This window comes from Euprymna scolopes, chromosome 37 (assembly GCF_053919585.1).
Source record: "Euprymna scolopes isolate OS-2025 chromosome 37, ASM5391958v1, whole genome shotgun sequence".
Classification (NCBI taxonomy): Eukaryota; Metazoa; Mollusca; class Cephalopoda; order Sepiida; family Sepiolidae; genus Euprymna; species Euprymna scolopes.
Window position 1 is genome coordinate 83,806,541 of NC_136518.1, and position 19,614 is coordinate 83,826,154.

A 19,614-nucleotide genomic window follows, 5' to 3' on the forward strand; every position below is an offset into this window, starting at 1 on the left:
TCGCTGAATCTACTTGCTTTCTCGAATTCACAATAGTTCTAATGTTATTTCAGAAATCATCAGTTGTTTACCATAAAACACTGTTTCATCCACATATAGTACTGTTTCGCTGTTTTACAGCTCATCAGTGGGGCTAGGCAAGCAACTACCTCAAGCCAGGATCTAAACCCAACCGCCCAAATGACAGTCAAGACTTCTTACCATTACGCTATTCTGCTGAGATATATATATATATATATATATATATATATATATATATATATATATATTAATTAATATATATATATTAATTAATTAATTATTATATTATTAATTAATATATATATTAATTAATTATTATAGTAAAAAATAATATATATATATATATATATATATATATACACACACACACATACACACACGCGCTTATTTTAATCTTTTACATAAGCATTTAGGCATCGTTTGAATTTGAAACTAACTGTACCGATGTTGTTATGATCTTCTGTAACACAGATATAAGCATATATATATATATATATATTTCTTGAGTTTCTATAAAACTATATATTTTTTAAGTATATATTTCTGATAATATTGTCCAAATGATTAAAAATAATAAACGCTCGATTTGATTCCAAAGCTTTTTTCCCGGGACTGCCCACCTGTGTTCTGCGGGCCTGTTTCTCAGTTAAATACAACATAGTAGCCTTCAAATCCAATGTAAACAAATTTTTTTTGAGTAATCCCCGTAAATAACCAAATTCTACCCAGTTTACACTCTAAATGATTACTATACTACTGCCTTAAATTCATTAACCCTTATCCTCGAGTGGCCTTCGGGCCTTGATAAGCTGTGACTCCCAAGTAAAAAAAAAAATCCAATAGTCAAAGAACAGAATCTGTCCTCAATCATGAGTTTTTCTGATTTTTATTGTTTTTTACTCATAATTTTGGTGAATGTGTAGATTATTCTCTTACACGTGTTTCATTGTCTTGATAGAAAATATAGTCCATTGTGCCATGATGCAACTCCTCAGAGACGAACAGATATTCAAAATTGCCACAAATAAATGAAATCCAAAAAGGATACTTAAAGTGAGGAGGATGGAAGTACAAAAACTCGAAACATGTACTAAAATGTGATATATAACGCCCCCCCCCCTTAAAAAAGACATCAAAATTTTCATATAAATCTACATATGTACAGTGTGGAACGATAAAAGTGTCGTCCTAACAAACAACACCAGCTTTATTTTTAAACTTTTATTGAAAAAATCAATTCAAGTAACTTGATTATGTAGTAGAGCTGACATCTATTAATGTAGCCGCCTTCAGCCTCAATCACTGTCTCAATACAAGTCCATAACTGGGAGCATGCCTTTTCCACAAGCACTGGCGGGAGTTTGGCAAATACTTGACAGATGACAGCAATCAGGCTGGCTTTGGTGTTGTGGGAGGTCATGTTGGTGTTCTCGACATATGACCAAACAAAGTAGTCCAGCAGATTCGGATCAGGGGAGGAGGAGGAGCGAGGGAGAAGCAAACATGTCTTCATAGCTCAGGCATTAACATCAAAAGAAAAAGTAAATCGTAAGCTAAACGTTTTGGTTTCGATTCTTGGTGGTGGCGCACAAGTTATTTTTTTTTAACTTTTTAAATCGTTACTATATATTGAATCCAATATAATATGATAATAAATACGAAATCTGCATTAATCAAAATATATTTAAGCGTATTTTATGACCGAGCAATGTCGGGTGTCCTGCTAGTATATATATAATGGAACACGTACATCAAATCTGTTGCCAAGGCCGCTGGAAAAATGGTGGGATCTTTCTATCGATCCGGTAGATATCTCATTGCTGATGCTATTCTCTATCTATATAAGAGCCAGGTACGTCCAAGGATGGAATACTGTTGCCACATCTGGGCAGGAGCTGCTAGAAAGGACTTGGCCTGCCTTGATAGAGTTCGTAGCCTCGTAGGAGATGTCCTTTTCTCCTCCTTGCAACCTCTATCTCACAGAAGAGATGTTGCGAGTTTGTCTCTGATGTATCATTATTTTCATGGAAAGTGTTCGACTGAGCTTCAATCTATGGTCCCCCCTCGCCAAACTTTCACAAGAAACACTCGTCTAGCTGTAAACACTATCAATAATTCCCCCCACTCTTTATCTGTGCCTAAACCTAAACGTAGATTCCATGAACAAAGCTTCTTTCTTAGAACTGCACGCCTGTGGAATTGTCTTCCGATTTCCTGCTTTCCGGCTGACTACAATATGGTTGTGTTCAAGTCTAAAGTAAATAAGTTCTTGATGAGCCGTTCCATTAAGTTGTTAAATTTACCAAATTTTCATTACTAATGATTACTATATTGTCCAATTTCTACTGTACACTCTTTAACCCTTATCCTTGAGTGGCCTCTGGGCCTTGATAATGTGGTGATGCCTATCTAAAAAAAAAAAATATATAAACGTGACCTTGTCTGTTTGTGAGAGGAAAGGTCTCTACCCAACTCCTCTGTCAATATTTGGTCTACAGACTTGAAACTTTACACATAGGGGATTTGGACCTGTAGAACAAATTCGATTTGGTCTTTAGTTGCTAAAAATATCAGCTAAGAAGTCAAAATTGAAAAAAAGAAAATGGAACTTGGCAGGCGTAAGTTGACTTAAAATGCTCTTTTATGCATGTGCAAATATACATTTATATGTTAAACAAGGTTATTTTTTTTAACTTTTTGTATGCATATGGACGTGACTCAGAGGATAACGAATAAGGTTGGAGAGCTATATGTTTTGGTTTCGATTCTACCTGATGGCACAACCAAATCTTTTTTTTCCCTTTGAAATCACTATAATTGGGTACAATATAATAATCAATAGGGAATTGACTCTATAAAAATAAATACGAAATCTGTATGAATTAAAATATCATATTTAAGCGTATCTTACAACTCGGCAGCCTACTAGGATTTTATAAGTGGGTCAAACTTTAGTGGAATTTTTTCTGATTCTAAATTTTAAATTGTAAATACACGCTTCCAACTTTGGTGGCATCGTATGATCTTCCACCGATATCTTTGTGGGAGTGAAGTCTTTATTATATGAAATCTTAAATAATTAGCTGACAAACAATTTGCAATTGTACACATATACTCATATATATTACACACACACACACACACACGTATATATATGTATGTATACACTCATTACATGCACAGAATACAGTTCTGAATTAATAAAAATCAATACATATATTAGCATGACTAGAATTAATATGTCAGTTTAGATGTCATCTGTCTTCCTCTGACAGCTTCATTTACAGTAGCACATGATACTCCAAAAATGATTTCAGAAACATATTAATAAAAACTGCCATCCTCGCTGTCTCAAATTGTAACCTGTGCCTCCCCATCATTGAAGCCTTATTCATTCGAGCCAACAAACCTACCATCAACCAGGCTCGATACAAAGGAGGAGAGGGTATACTTAAATGCTTTTGAAACTATTTTAATCGACTTTCTCAATAAATTTACCAATTTTAATTTTGTAGCGCATCATGTTCCTGATGAAGACTCATGAAAGTCGAAAATGTTTCGGTATGTCAAGTTGATTATGTCATATTCCCATTAGCTCACCAAAGTTAAGCGACATTGAATCTGGCCAATGTTAAAATGGGTGACCATTTGGTATGATCAAGTGCTGTGTGTGCTCTGAGGCTTAGAGCGAGATGGGAGCTACTATGCTACTTTTTCGCAAGACACGCTGCATGAACTAATGCAGTGACTTCACGGTCCTACAAGATTAAGCAACACTTCTTAATCTTTCGGATAAGCTCTTTATTTAGAATGTAATTTAAAAAATTATCGAAATCGTAGAAGAAATATATTTATGTGTGTGTATGCGTGTGTATGTGTATGTGAATATGTTTGTGTGTATATATATGTGTGTGTATGCTTATGTTTTTGTGTGTATGTGCGTATGCGTATGTGTGTGAGTATCCGTACGTGTGTATGTGTTTGTGCATGCGTACGTGTGTGAATGTGTATAGGTGTGCACATGTTTGTATGTGCTTCTGTGTGTGTATGTGTATAAGAGTTCTTGTTACAGTGTGAGGACAGGGAATGCCTCTTTATAAACGAAGTCACCGAGAATGTTACAGTGTATGAATTAAAAGACGAAGAAAAAAAAACGGATAAAAAACACAGCATCTCTTTCAGCAGAATTTCCACAAGAAAACCATTTAATTCCTTTCTTTTTTTTCTACATCTGTGTAGCTCTCCATCGCAATGATCCTTTTTATATTAATGCACTCAAACAACAACAACAACAAAAAAAACAAACAACAACTGCGGCATCGTAGCACCGGATATTACGTCACATCATCAGTATCTCAATAGATCTATTTCTTTCTCGTTGCAGAAAGATGTGACACAAGGTTAGCAAAACAGAGAAAGTCAAATCAGCGCTCCTGAAGAATTCTGGCCTTTCAAAAATTGCCTTGGTAGCCCCATCAGCAGTTTATTAACACTGATTTGAGATTGTAGGTATTTACTTTTCTTCCAGCGCCGGGGGAATGTGACACAAGGTCAGAAGATAGGAAGAATCGAGCTAGTGGCCCTAAAAAAGAAGCATTCTAGCTCTACAAAAGAAAAAATGCCAGAGTAGCCCCATCAGCATTCTCTGGTGAGAGCACCTCAAGCAACAAGTAATAAACTTGCTGCACCTAATAACCAGGAGGCAATGCTTGGGTGTATGAACCTCCTAGGACTATCCAGAACGGATGACTCAACCCCACAGCTAAAAGGCCACCAAAATGGCATAGTCTCTGCCGAACTGATTGTCGAGGTTGGAACCTCAACTGGCATACAACATCAACCGCAACAGCATGCTGAATGAATGATGCAAACTGAAACTATTGGTGCGCGTATGACATGAGATTGTACTGGACTTATTGTTGGTATGCATACTTTGCTTGCTAGATTGTTTACGACCGTTTTACCCTTTATTTTTATTTAAACGCTGATTAGAGATTGTAGTGCATTGTATTATTATAAAGTGTGCATTCTGCTTGCTAGACTGTTTACGACCGCTTTATATTTGGATTTTGTGAACACTGATACTGGTGCCACTGTACATTTTCTTTGCTTCTTTTTCATTGTGCAGACGTCTTTATATATTTTTGTTGTTTTTGTTTTTGTTGTTGTTGTTCTTCTTCTTCTTCTTATTATTATTATTATTATTGTTGTTGTTGTTGTTGTTGTTGCTTTTATTATTATTATTATTATTATTATTATTATTATTATTATTAAGCTCATTGTTGTTTTTACTTGGTTGATGATGTAGATAATGATGATGATGGTATTACTTGTGTTGTTTTAGGTGACTTGATTCCTCTTACCTCGTTTGCTACCTGTCGCTAATTAACGGTTAACATGTTTACCTATTTGCAACTAACATGCCTCAACGGTAGGTGGGCATGACGTAAAAGCGAATTTAGGCGCAAATAGCAAATCAGAATCACACAAGAGGCAGCCAGCTTCCTTCTCTTTACCTATGCTCCCCCCTTCCCCTAAGCAACCCATCCACATCACTTACCTATCTACTGCCTTCGTTCTTACGAGCGCCAACAGCAGCATCCTGTAAAAGATTGCATAAGCATTGCCATGGAAACCAAACGGAACTGTGAAAGTTTTCAAGGAAATGGAACTAAGTTTAGTTCTTACCTAGAAAAAATGTATTTTTCAAAAATTCTTTTACGGGTCAAGAGATCTGGCCGTACTCTGGGGCAATTGTTTCAAAGTTTTGAACAAGTTTTTATCGCATCTATGTTATATTCTTTAACTAGCGGGGATGTACAGCGTTGCCCGGGTGTTTGTAGGTGTGTGTTGAGCACAAAAAAAGAAAGTGTTAGTAGGCAGGCTCGAACCCGTGACGCAAAGGTTTGAAAAGAAAGAAAAGCTGAGAGTTTACCATTGTGCCATGATGCGAGTGGAAATGTGAAGTGTTCAAATTTAGTGATGAAAAAGAAATGAATGAGTTCACGCAGCCGCAGAAATGAACGTCTGGCTGTAGGCCAGTCAAGCTTTCCAATTTCTGTTGTATTTGTTTCCTCATGATGTTAGGGAAAACCAGCTCCCCCACAAAAAAAAAGAAAAGAGGAAACCCTGGGAGTGTCCAAATGAATAACAATTGTCTGATATGAAGGGTTTCCCCCACATTGATCAAAGCTAATTGCCTTCAAAATGTCCCGGCCAAGAAGGTCGAGAAGTGGTTGAATTTGCTTCGGTCAGTTTCACTTTATTTATATAAGAAAGACAAACAAACACTGGAAACCAAAGATTTTTTTAAAACTCGATCAAAATAAAGATATAGACGACGTCCATTTTCGAATGTGAGATTTTATAATCTAGGGAGTATAAGGAAACTTCTCCAAAATAACCTTGTCGAGAAATCCAGCAAAAAAAAAAAAAAACTTTCTTCGACATACACAAACGCGTACGCCCATTTTGTTTTTTATATTATAGATTTCTATTTGTTTTTTGTTGGGTTTTTTGTGTCTTTTCTCAGTCAGTTCCTTAAAAAAGCACTAATTTTATTTTTTAACAATAATAATATGAACAAACAGCTAATGTCGAAAGAAAAATCGGCTCAAGTTGTCACAAACAATGACATTACCAAGTAAATATGCAAGGAAAGTCGGCTCCCTCTACCAAGCTAGAAAAATTCTCACACCTGCCAGTATTCTGTATATATATATGTATAAAACCACCATTCACCCATCTGTGGAGTATTGCTGCCATATTGCTGGGCTGGTGCATTCCCTCTTGGACAGGGTCTAACAAAGATTCTCTATTATAATTATCAGTCAAGGCCAAATTCCAGTCTTTGTCCCATCGCAAACCCTTTCTTAACAACAACAGGAACAACTAATGAACAAGTAAGGAACAACTAATGAACAAGTAAGGAACAACTAATGAACACGTAAAGAACAACTAATGAACAAGTAAGGAACAACTAATGAACAAGTAAGGAACAACTAATGAACAAGTAAGGAACAACTAATGAACATGTAAAGAACAACTAATGAACATGTAAAGAACAACTAATGAACATGTAAAGAACAACTAATGAACAAGTAAGGAACAACTAATGAACACGTAAAGAACAACTAATGAACAAGTAAGGAACAACTAATGAACACGCAAGGAATAACTAATGAACAAGTAAGGAACAACTAATGAACATGTAAGGAACAACTAATGAACAAGTATAAGTTAATCTATAGTCCCACCTCATCAAACTTTCATGAAAAATACTCGTCTAGCTGAAATCACTATCAATAATTCTCCCCACTCTTTATCTGTGCCTAAACCTAAATGTGAATTTTATTAACAAAGCTTCTTTCTTAGAACTGCAAGCCTGTGGTACTCTGTTCCGTTTGCCTGCTTTCCAGTTGACTATAATATGGTCGCTACCAAGGTCAATGTAAACAAGTTCTTGAGCCGTGTCCTTAAGTAATCCAATTTACCAAATTTTTATGACTAACGATTACTACGATATTATCCTATTGACTTCCGTACACTCATCAAACCTTATCCTCAAGTTGCCTCCGGGCCTTGATAAGTGATGACGCCTTCGTAAAAACAAACAAACAAACAAACAAAAATGCGGCATCCATCTTTCCGTCATCTCATTTCACAACAATTAAAACTCACTCCAAATTTCTCAACCCAGACTGCATCCGCACCCTCCACCCCTGTCTATTTCGCTTCATCTTTCCCAAAAATGTCTGACAGAAATGCTATTTCCATCTGACACAATCAGCAGAATGTCTGAAGAAACACCTGAAGCCAAATCGTCGTTCTCAAAAACATACGAGCCCAATTTAACTTGTTGATGCTTTTTGCCGTCTCCAGTGAGAATTAACGGTCCATAAACGATGAGAGATTCAGAATTTGCAAAAAAAAAAAAAAGAAAATTTTTTTTTTAAATGAGTCAAGAAAATGGGGAGTCAAAATAGAAACGGATATTCTTAATATGAGTTCATCCAATCTGTGCATTTAATTATATTTTATGCGTGACAGACCTAGAGACTGACTGGCAGACAGTCTTTCTGTCGTACCGTTTTCTTTGGTACGTTAAGCTTTTTTTTTTTTTTTTCTCATCTTGTCATTCATGGTCAGGTATTAGCCAATGAATTGCAGCATATTGTATATTTTTATGTGAAGGTCGGCGGTTACATCGGCCGAAAAGTTGTGAGAATAACATTATGAATGGGAGTAGTTGTTCAAATAATCCAAATAAACCACATTATCAACTCTTATCTAAAAACTTGAAATTATATAATTTATTATTTAAAAAGGAAGTGTCCTAACTTCCGTTTTTCATTTTTTGCTCTTTCATTTATTTCACGATTAAATGGAATGACTGTAAATAAGAACGATCTATTTATTTATTTAGTTATTCATATATATATTCAGTAAAAAAACAAACAAAAAAAATCAATTTAGGAATGTTAAGTAAGACGGCCCCTGGTGTAAGTATGGTATTTTGGTGATTGAGGATTCTAGCTAGGAAAGTGATAGACAAATCTTAGGTAAAGTGATAAAGATTAATATAGACCCTCCTACCCACACTTTTGAATGGCCTTGTGTCTAATCTATTTTTATTTATTGTATTTTTTTTTCATAAATAAATAATTTTTGCAAACTAATACAAATATCACACCGAATACAGTTCCGTTTTGTAAATGGTTAAACACATTGCTTTGCTTTTTATAATTTTTTAAATATTTTTTTTGTTTTATTAAAAATCTTTTTCACCCCAAACCAGGCATATTGCCACTTGAAACGTAAGGAGCTACTATTTGAGAGCTTAAGTTTAGAATGGCATTTTGATCGGTTTCACTATTTACATACTAATTAAGCATATATTTTGATGCTGACTCTATTCAGAAGTTGGTAATTGAAATATAGAAGCTGATGCTAATGAGGAAGCATGTGAAACAGTGGTTGCAGGGTTGCAAAACCCCCGGGAAGAGTAAAGTTCACTTTTTCAGTTTGTGGAAAGTAGTTTTCCAAAACATTCTAATATTTCACGTTACTCGTAAACACTGAATACAAAAGAAGTGCATGGAATAATTGGTTAAAAGACGATAACAAGTTTGTGTGCAAGAATCGTAAAACGATACAAACGGATGAGAACTCTGATGCAAAGAAAGTATATTTGGATGGCGAACCTGTTGAAGTTTTTTACCTTTACCAGTCAGGGAAACAGGAACCCGGAAAGAAATTCCAAAGTCTAGCAGTCCCAGCGAAGAAACTATTAGAGTAGAAGGCTTTCTGGATCTGAGGATATCTACTGTGTATGGGTGGGATTTTGTTGCTTTTCGGGTTTTTCGGGGGTATTTGCGTTGAGTGGGTACAAGGGTTTGTAGTTCATCGGAGCATCCACCATTAAAATATTTGTAAAACAGGCAGAGGGATGCAACATTTCGTCGATGGCACAGAGGTTGAAGCCTAGATGATATTTCAGGATCTATTAGGTTAGCGACTCTCTTTTGAACCCTGTCTAGGAGTGAGATGAGTAGCAGATGCACCGCATATGGCATAATCACGATACACTGGCTCTCGTCACACCACCGAAGTTAAGCAACGTTGAACCTGGTTAGTACTAGATGGGTGACCAATTTGGGAATTCCAGGTGTTGTATGTAGGAAGACGTCAACATTTCCCTGCAAGAGTTGCAAAAACCTAGCATCGTCATCTCTCCTAACAGGAATATACATGCGACTTTCATACTCCCTTGAAACTTCCTCCTTCAGAGGAAGCTAGTTAAACTTGCACAGGGTTAGTGTCATTTCTATTTTTATTGAAATTTTGTTACCTTGGTGATATTATTGGAGCACAGAGAGGAGCAGGTGCCAGTGTTGGTGTGGTAGCTAGAATAAGGAATAAATGGAGTAAGTTCAGGGAACTTTTGCTAATTAGCAGAGTTTTATCCCTGTTGATCAAGGGAAGAGTCTATTAAACATGTGTGCACAGTGTGATTATGTATGGAAGTGAAACTGGACCGGGGAGGATTGAGGATATGCGTTGCATGGACAAAAATTTTGCAAGAATAATATGATGAATGTGTAATGTAAGTCTTAAAAACAAGACTAGTGCTGATGACTTCAAAGGAAGATTAAATCTGGACATGCTTGCCGAACAGGATACTTTGTTGGTTTAGTCACATTGAAAGATGGGCGAGAGTGTTTGGTTAGTAGAATTAATTTCTGAGTTGAATCAAAATTTGAATAGTTTAGTTTCAACCAAAATTGTTTTTCGTGAGGTCAATACAGCCAGATATTATGGAAGTGCCACTGTTAACCTTCGCTGGGTTTCATAATTGTTCCAACTGTTTAATATACTCCACTATACTAAAGCAGCACTCACTCCAGCTTCCTCTGAAGGAGGAAGTTTCATGGGAGTATAAAATTTATAAGCGGTCTCCAGTCACATGTATATAGCCGTCAGTGGAGATAATAAAGTGTTTTTTGCAGCACTTGCAAAGAGGTGTCGATGTCCTCTTACACACGGCACCTGCTTTCCTAAATGGTCACCCATCTGATACTGACAAGGCTCAAGGTTGCTTAACTTGGTTGATCCAACGAGAATCGGTGTGTCAACATGATTATGACGTATATCTGTTTAATATAGCGATTTATATTACCCATAGGAGTTCCGTTCTTTCGTTAAAGAGTTATTTCTGGCAGAGCTATCAAGGGGTTTAAGCACCAATAACCAGGTAGTCGAAATTTAGCTAAACAACCTGTCTACTGCGCACAAACACAAAGGCAAAGAGGAAGAAGAAAAAAGAAATGATGGCACGTCTTATAGGCAGAGTTAAACACTTACATAAACATGTCACTGTCATAGCTTCCTTCTTTCTTTTGTTTGTAAGCTAATTCCTAGCCTAGATTTTTTTCATTGCATTTTCATCCCACTTTGGTGTATGTGTGTGTGTGGGGGGGGGGCTACTATCTTGGACATAAATTGCAGGGATACTATGCAGAGAGTTGAGCAGCAAGATGTTTGTTTACATTACACTTGAACTTCTGCAGGTCAGTACAGGCAGGGAAACAGGAACCCTGAAGGGAATTCCAAAGTCTAGCAGTTCTGGGGAAGAAACTATTAGAGTAGAAGGCTTTCTGGCATCTGAGGATTTCTACTGTGTAGGGGTGGGATTTTGCTGCTTTTTGGATTGTCGAGGGGGGTACAAGGATTTGTAGTTCATCGGAGCATTTACCATTAAAATAATTGTAAAACAGGCAGAGGGATGCAACATTTCATCAATGGAACAGAGGTTGAAGTTTAGCTGACAGTGCGGGACTTATTAGGTTGGCGACTCTCTTTTGAACCCTATCCAAGAGCGAGAGATGAGTAGTAGATGCACCAGCCCAAATGTGACAACGATTCTCCATACATGGGAAGATGATGATCTTATAGAGGTACAGGATACTTTCAGGCATAAGTAACTTTCTAGCATGGTATAGAGAGCCCACCTTCCTTGCAGCAGCCTTGGCAATGCCCTCGATGTATTTGTTCTAACTCATGTTACCTGTGAACTTTAAACCGAAGAGATTTGAAGTTATTTATCTCTCTCTCACATGATGTGACACAAGAGGTGGAAAGTGTGATTTGAAGAGTCAGTGCCCGAGAGGATGAGCACTTTGGCCTGCAAAAAAAGTACCTGGGTAGCCCCACGAAATTCCTCAGTAGGAGCGCGTCAGTCAATTGACAATAAACTAATACCTTTTCAAAGGGAGAAAGCAAAGTCTAGAACTGCACAAGACTTACCTCAGTCACCAATCTAGCTGAAACCACTTTCAAAAAATTTCCGTACTCTCTATCTGTGCCAAAACCAAAACGTAGATTCCATGAACAAAGCTTCTTTCTTAGAAGTGCACGCCTGTGGAACTCTGTTCCGGTTGCCTGTTTCCCACCTGACTACAACCTGGATGTCTTCAAGTCCAACATAAACAAATTCTTGATGAACCGCCCTCTTAAGTAAGACACTTTATCAAATCTCCAATACTAACGTACTGTACACGCAATAACCCTTATCCCCGAGTGGCTTCCGGGCCTTGATAAGTGGTGACTACCGTGTAAAAAAAAATAAAAATAAAAATAAAGGTAAAAAGCCATTGCAAAAATGACCAAGACTATGTTGGCTGAGGAAACAGCGTGATTTTTAAAAAATTATAGAAGATGGTCGAGTCTTTGAAATTTGTCGAGAACTATGCCAATAATTAATATAATGTTATAAAAGGTGGTAAATGGTAAAGGTGAGCATCAAATATGATGACATTAACAAGATGCGGCTATCAAAGACGTGTAAAAGTTTATATTCCATTTTATATAGCTGCATGGCGAGGCACATCGTGGACAGCTTCTTGATCACGGGCGACGCCATCTTGAATAAGTATTTTCTTGGATAAACGCGATTGTCAAAAAACAAAATAAAATAAACGAAAAAGAAAACAATGATAAAGAAATGATAATGACAATGGAGCGACTGCATTTACATAAATAAAAAAAATGCATTTATATGTGCACACAGGAAAAATTGCCGAAGAAAAACGTGATACATGAAACGAGATACGATTTAATAAACATAATTACAGTTCCTAATATAAGGGAAAATAAGAATTTGGTTATCTAGCATGATATACAACTGACTCGTGCAGCGAAGGTGCCACGTCGAAATGACTTGCAAGAAACCTAAACATGTGACTAACCCGAAAAGCAGCAAAATTCCAGCCCTTCATTGTTGCGGCCCCTAAATGCCAGAAATCCTTTTTCGCTAATAGTTGTTTTTCACTCGTTGTTAGACTTCAGAATTCCCTCTCTGTTTCCCATTCCTCCGACTATACAAACTTGCAAAAGTTTAAATGTAATGTGAACAGCCATAAAGATTCTTTAAAGCAGGGGTTCCCAAAGTGAGCTCCATGGAGCCCTATGACTGCATGAGTGAGGCTGAGGGGCTCCGCAAACCCTTTCTTAAAAAATACCAAATGGGTTTATATGCAAAAATGAAATGGCTGCAGACAATTAATTATAGACCTTTTTTATTGGAAAAGAATATGATACATAACTACAGGTGTAAAGAGTTTCAGAGTGGTTTATGAAAAAGTGAATAAAAAAAATAAATTTGCAAAAAAAATCAGCAATCTTTGATTAATCAAAAACAAAAAATAGTTGTAAACACAAAAATATAGTAAAATCACGAACAAGAACAACAAATGAACAAGTATGAGCTAAAATTTGAAATTAATGTTTTTCATATTTATTTTAGAAATTATCTTGTTAGTGCTTTGTGAAAAACCTTTGCCCTGTTCAGGCGTTCCATGGTGTCCTGAAGTGTGATAAACCCTGATCTAAAGTAATAGGTCTTGCATTATCAGCTAAGTTCCAGTCTGTGTCCCATCGCCACAATGTTGCATACTAGTTAAAACTAACCCATAAAAATACTAGTTAAAATTAACCCATTAAAATACTAGTTAAAAACTAATCAATAAAAATTCTAGTTGAAACTAACAAATAAAAATACTAGTTTAAACTAATCATAAAAATTCTAGTTTGAACTAACCAATATAAATACTAGTTAAAACTAACCCATAAAAATATTAGTTAAAACTAACAAATAAAAATACGATTTCAGTTTAAACTAACCAATAAAAAGCATGACAAATCAATAAGCAAAAGGATGGATATACAGATCAATAAACAGAGTCTATTATCGAAAAATAAGGAAATGTATTCATTCAATACGTTTCATCTAAAGTGTGACAGGTTAATGGACTCACTGACCAATAACGGAGCTACTTCTCGCCTGACTATGACCTGGTCGTTGTCAGGTCCAACATGAACAGGTTCTTGAAGAGGCATCCTCTAAAATAAATGATCAAATTTCCATTACGTACCCATTTACCCATTTACCTTTTTACCTTCGAGTGGCCTCTGAGCCTTGATGAACGATATAATTTAAAAAAAAAAAATGGCATCGTTTGGACATATCTCACATAAGATGTGTTTATTGAAGCCATGTATTTTATGATAGAAATGATGTTTTAAACTGCGGCATAACATAACAGATAGACAGACAGACAGCCTGGCCGTATCATATCCCAATTTCATATTCCAAAACATTCTTTTTCCAAAAAGTCTGTCACATATTTTCAAAGGTGAAATATTTTCTTGGGTTGGGCGTCTTTCTTCCCGTGTCTCTCATCGAGTCCCGTTACCGAAAAATTCTTTGTAAAGATATCTTCGCAAATGCTAAATTCTCATGCTTGACAACCGATCTGTCATAGAACATTGTTTGCATCCTGCAAAAAAACTTCTTCCAACGACTTACCAGATTGGATGCTGATTAAGTAGCTCGGAGGATGCTTGGCAAAATCACATATAAAAATTAAAGGGTTTCTTCATCATTTTCAAGTGATTGGTTCACACCATGATGGATTGCTCATAACCTTTTAATATTTAATATCACAAACATTTTTTTTTATTAAACAGAGTAAATCCCAACAAAAATCCGGTTTGGAGTCCTGATAGGCGAATGGTGAACCACTGCAACACTTTTCTGCGCTGCCTCTGACCATATTGACTTGCCTTTCCGTCAAACTTTGTCTGTAACACCGAAAAGAAGGTCCTGGTAAAAATACTAGTTAAAGATAACCAATAAAAGTAATAGTTAAAACTAATTAATAAAATACTAGTTTAAGATAACCAATAAAAATACTAGTTAAAACTAACTAATAAAATACTAGTTAAAACTAACCCATAAAATACTAATTAAAATTAACTAGTAATATTATACTAGTTTAAATAACCAATAAAAATACTAGTTAAAATTAACCTATAAAAATACTAGTTAAAACTAAACATTAAAAATACTAGTAAAAACTAACCCATAAAATACTGGGTAAACTTACCCATAAAAATACTAGTCAAATCTAACCAATAAAAATACTAGTTAAAACTAACCAATAAAATACTAGTTAAAGATAACCAATAAAATGCTAGTTAAAACTAACTAATGAAATACTAGTAAAAACTAACCCATAAAATACTAATTAAAATTAACTAGTAATATTATACTAGTTTAAATAACCAATAAAAAATACTAGTTAAAATTAACCTATAAAAATACTAGTTAAATCTAAACATTAAAAACACTAGTTAAAACTAAAGAATAAAAATACTAGTAAAAACTAACCCATAAAAATACTGGTTTAAACTTACCCATAAGAATACTAGTCAAATCTAACCAATAAAAATACTAGTTAAAGATAACCAATAAAATACTAGTTAAAACTAACCCATAAAATACTAATTAAAATTAGCTAGTAATATAATACTAGTTTAAATAACCAATAAAAATACTAGTTAAAATTAACCTATAAAAATTCTAGTTAAAACTACCTAATAAAAACACTAGTTAAAACTACCTAATAAAAATACTAGTTTAAACTAACCCATAAAAATACTGGTTTAAACTTACCCATAAAAATACTAGTTAAAACTAACCAATAAAAATTCTAGTCAAATCTAACCAATAAAAATACTAGTTAAAACTAACAAATAAAAATTTTAACTAATTTAAAATAACCCATAAAATATTAGTTAAAACTAACCGATAAAAATACTAGTTAAAATTAACCCATGAAAATACTAGTTAAAAACTAATCAATAAAAATGCTAGTCTACAACATCGAGAAGGGAATCCTGGTAACTGGGCAAACTTAGGTGTCCTTATCACCCGCCCAGATCTGCATCCGGAGAACAAATTCCAGCTTTGAACTTTATAAGCACAACAGACACTGCAGAGCACCAGACTGATGCAGAATGGCATTGTCCTATTAGACAGAAGGTTGCTATCATATATATTTTTATTACTTAACAAAGATGTTTTCTTATGTTTAGGTTGAACTACTTTACTAACTCATTTGGCATAGACTGTTTGATAATGGTTTGGTTCAAATCTTGGTTGAGTCATAAAAAAAAAAAAATTAAAAAGTGGTATTGATGCCCCTTGTTAAACCGTTGGCAGTATAATAAGAAGAACAAAACATTTAATTACAGAGAGAAAACTTTGACGATTGCAATACAACTTTTTGCAAGGGACCTGTAACGTAACAGATAAAGTGCTTAGTTTAAAATGACGATCAGTGCTATACCCGATGGTGCAGGTTATTGACTTAACACCAATTTGAAAATGAGCAGAGAACAAATTATAACGTTTAAAATATTTATTCCACAATTTACAGAGCAAAATGATAAGGCAGATGCCGCTTTGCAATTCAAGTCTGCAACTGTGATCCTGCTTGAAACTCTTGTTTCTATCCTCTCACATGGTCAAAATCTAATTTCACATATAGTATTAGCCTTTTATGACTTTTAATCCTCCATCTTAAAATCTTCGCTACCGATATGACCAAAAAAAGTCGATTAAATATTAACCGCTTTAATGTTGAAAAATGAGTTATTGTCAAATGATAGGAAGCAAACAATGTTGATCAGGGTCAGAACTAAGATGGGTGACTGTTTGGGAATACTAGCAGCTGTAAGTTTGGAAGTGGCTACAAAACCATTTTCCCTTATCTAATTTATAAAACTCGCTATGTTTGTATGTCTATCTGTCTGTCTCCATATTTCCAAATTCTATCTCTTCTGAAAGTAAAAGTCGCAGAGGCCTCAAAGGATTGGATTTTTTATGGACGGTTCTTTTATGAGTCTTTAGCCGGTTAAAATAGTTTTTAAGGGATTAAAAAGGGGTCAAAATTGCAAAAAAAACATCGTTACACATATTGTACATTCACCTTTATTTTTAATCAGTTCATAAGCATGTCACGTTGGTACAGTGGTAACGTCACCAGCTTTGAATGCTACAGTTTTGCTTTTGATTTCGATTCTAGCTGATCGAATCCAAATACTTTTCTTTTTTTTTTACTTTTGAAATCACAACTCTATAATAATATATACGAAATCTGGACAAATTAAATTATCATATTTAATCATATTTTATGACCGGGCAAAGCCGGGTGCCCCCCACCCCAGGTAGTACTCTTAATAAATGTTCGACTTCATATCCCTTCTCGTTGTAGCTATTAGTGATGGGATAGTTCCAATATTTTACTGATTCTGATACAATCACCGATTCCGTTCTGAACATCTGATTCCGACACAATAAACCATTCCGACTCTGATACGTTTCACAATCTCTAAATATTTAACTATAGATTTTTTTTTTTTTTAATTTCTGGATTATCATAGAAAAAAAAAGAAGAAAAAAACTTTTATGCAAATATATTTTCGTAAACCTTTAAAATTAATAAATATAAATTATTTTTTCATTCAAGGAGCTAAGGAATCACACAAACAAAACAATGAGCAGACGTACGAAATATAATCTTTGAACCATGATAATTGACTTTTGCAAAGTAAAAATAAGATTTTCTCGATTTGCCCATCTCAAGCTAGCTTATACGAGGTATAGCGCATCTTCCCCAAATGATGTTGCCTTTTGTAATAGCACTAAGCCAGATACTCCACCAGACTAGATGAATTCATGTCCTGGAATTCAGTAAGACCAAGAGACCACAAGAAAGATACATTATGACACAATCTACTGGTCAATTTTTTTCTTATTGCATTTTCACCCCAAACAAGGCACAGTGCCACTTTGATGTAAGGGGCTACTATCTGGGACATAATTTGCACGGATACTATGTAGGGAGTTGAGCAGCAAGATATCTGTTTATATTACACTTGAACTTCTGCATGTCAGTACAGTCAGGGATGCTGGGACCTGGAAGGGAATTCCAAAATCTAGCAGTCCGAGGGAATAAACTATTAGAGTAGAAGGCTTTCTGGCATCTGAGGATTTTTACTGTGAAGGGGTGGGATTTTGCTGCTTGTCAGGTTTGTCAGGGGTATTTACGTCGCGGGGGTACAAGGGCTTGTAGTTCATTGCAGCACCTAAAATGGTAATAGGCAGAGGGATGCAACATTTCATCGATTGTGTGTGTAATTGCAGTCAGCACCAAATCTATTCAGGGTTTAACCGGCTTCCTCCAAAGGAGGAAGTTTCATGGGAGTATGAAATTCACAAGCAGTCCTCAGTCGCATGTATATCCCCATGAGGGGAGATGACGATGTTAGGTTTTTGCAACTTTTTGCAGGGATGTCGACGTCCTCCTACAAACAGCACCTGGACTTCCCAAATTGGTCACCCATTTTAGTAATGACCAGGCTCAACGTTGCTTAACTTCGGTGATCTGACGGGAACCGGTGTGTCAACGTGATTATGCCATATATATTTCATCGATTGACAGAGGTTGAAGCCTAGCTGACAGTGTGGGACATATTAGGTTGGCTGCTTGGGAAAAATGATAATGACAATGATGATGATGATGACGACCACGACGACAACGATGGTGACGATGACTTGAATTACACATTTGTTTCTCCTTTGTGTAACAAAAATAAAACTAAAAAGTCTTTCCGATGAGGTTGGGTAGATATGTAACGTTGCCGTTACGCTCGAACCCTGTTTGTTACAGTGTTCGTTACAGTTCAAACATATCGCGGACCCCCATGCCGTCCGACACCAACGAAAAGAAACAAACAAACAAAAATAAATAAATCCGGATCGGCATCTTTTCCTTTTTAACAAAAGCATTTAGTACTGTTACTCTCCCATCTCAATACCACTTAAAAAGTTTCTCGCCATCATCCATCTCACCCGATGTACACTTTTCTTCTCCGACCTCACGCCAGACATTTCTTGCGCTTGATTTTACACGTCCATTTTCTGCAACGTTGACTTTGTTTCTCCCGACCACGTGGTGCATTTTTTTATTGTTTCTCCTTTTGTCCTTTTTATTCTCGCACGCACTTCCTAATTTGCATATCCAGCTATCCTTCGCTGTTGCTGATATTTTCCCATGCCCTCATATGCGCTATGTTACAGATATAACTATTACGTTATGAAATACGTCCATTTAATCTGTGCGTTTATTAATGTAAATGTTATTTCCAACTTAAGTGTGACAGGACAATGAGAATGCTTTTTCAAACACAACCTTCATATTGATGACTAAAACACGAGGACACATCTGAAACTATCTACCGCCCAAATAATTCTCATATGAAATGCTGTAAATATATTTTGGCATTAAATGTTGCTGTCAACAACAACCAAAACCAAATCTGATAGTGATGCTTTGATGAACGTGTAGAAACGCAAAAAGAAAAACCATCTGGGCGGAAGAAAGCCACGCCCGAAAACAATAATACAGATGCCACAGTTCTTCGACTTTGTCATTTTTAGCCTATAACAAATGTCGCTATTCAATCTCTCTCTCTCTTTCTCTCCCTTTCTCTCTCTCTCTCTCTCTCTCTCTCTCTCTCTCTCTCTATCTCTCTTTATACATATACTAGCCTGAGTGAACGGCGTTGCCCGGGTGTTTGGAGGTGTGTGTTGAGCAAAAAAGAGTGGTAGTAGGCAGGTAGCTCGAACCCGTACCGCGAAGGAGCAAAAAAATGTGAAACAAAAAAGAACGTGACGTCTTTGTTGTT

At 35.7% G+C, this 19,614-nt stretch overlaps 1 protein-coding gene, 1 long non-coding RNA gene and 1 pseudogene across 51 annotated transcripts in view; 1 reads left to right on the top strand and 2 right to left on the bottom strand.

Moving 5' to 3' along the window:
• LOC145261258 (uncharacterized) overlaps window positions 1–19,614 on the bottom strand; it is a 652,396-nt gene that overhangs the window by 304,269 nt on the left and 328,513 nt on the right. The gene's annotated exons all lie outside the window — the stretch shown is intronic.
• The window catches only part of LOC145261263 (uncharacterized), a 72,999-nt gene that overhangs the window by 41,284 nt on the left and 12,101 nt on the right, over window positions 1–19,614 (top strand). The gene's annotated exons all lie outside the window — the stretch shown is intronic.
• LOC145261291 (5S ribosomal RNA) lies at window positions 18,233–18,351 on the bottom strand (annotated as a pseudogene).